Source organism: Triticum dicoccoides, chromosome 3A (genome assembly GCF_002162155.2).
Source record: "Triticum dicoccoides isolate Atlit2015 ecotype Zavitan chromosome 3A, WEW_v2.0, whole genome shotgun sequence".
NCBI lineage: Eukaryota > Viridiplantae > Streptophyta > Magnoliopsida > Poales > Poaceae > Triticum > Triticum dicoccoides.
Genome location: NC_041384.1, coordinates 748,283,417 through 748,284,004, shown reverse-complemented (window position 1 = coordinate 748,284,004; position 588 = coordinate 748,283,417).

Below are 588 nucleotides of genomic sequence, written 5' to 3'. Positions count from 1 at the left end.
GAGGGGGTCCAGGGGGGTCGGGGCGGCGCCGAGGAGATGACGCGCGGCGTCGCGGTGGCCAGGCGATGCAGACGAGCAGGGTGGTGGCGTGGCGAGCTCGGGCGCGCGCGCCGTGTCCCTCCTCTGCCTACTGGCGCGAGGAGGAAGGCGATAGGGAAGGGAGGCGGCGGTGGGCTGGGCCAGCGGGAGGAGCTGGCCAGCTGGGCCGGCTACAGGTAAGTGGCCCAGGTAATTCCCTTCTCTCTCTGTCTTTTTCTAATTAATTCAGTTTTCTATTTTGCAGGTTTGTTTTAAATTTGGTTTTGAAACCAATTCAATTTATTTTGCTTCTGACAATATTTTTAGGGGCTAAAAGAATTAAAACAATGCTCCACAAAATATTTCAGAATTATTGGACCTATATTTATTTAATAGTAGATATAAATCCAATTCAAATAATTATTGATTTAATTCAAATGCCCAAATTAAATGTTTCTGAGACACCAAAAATATTGGTTTGGATTTTGCCTCTTGCCAATATTTCCAGAGGATAACAGGAACATTTTCTTGGACTTATTTGAAGCAATTTTTATCTTGATCATTTTTTTT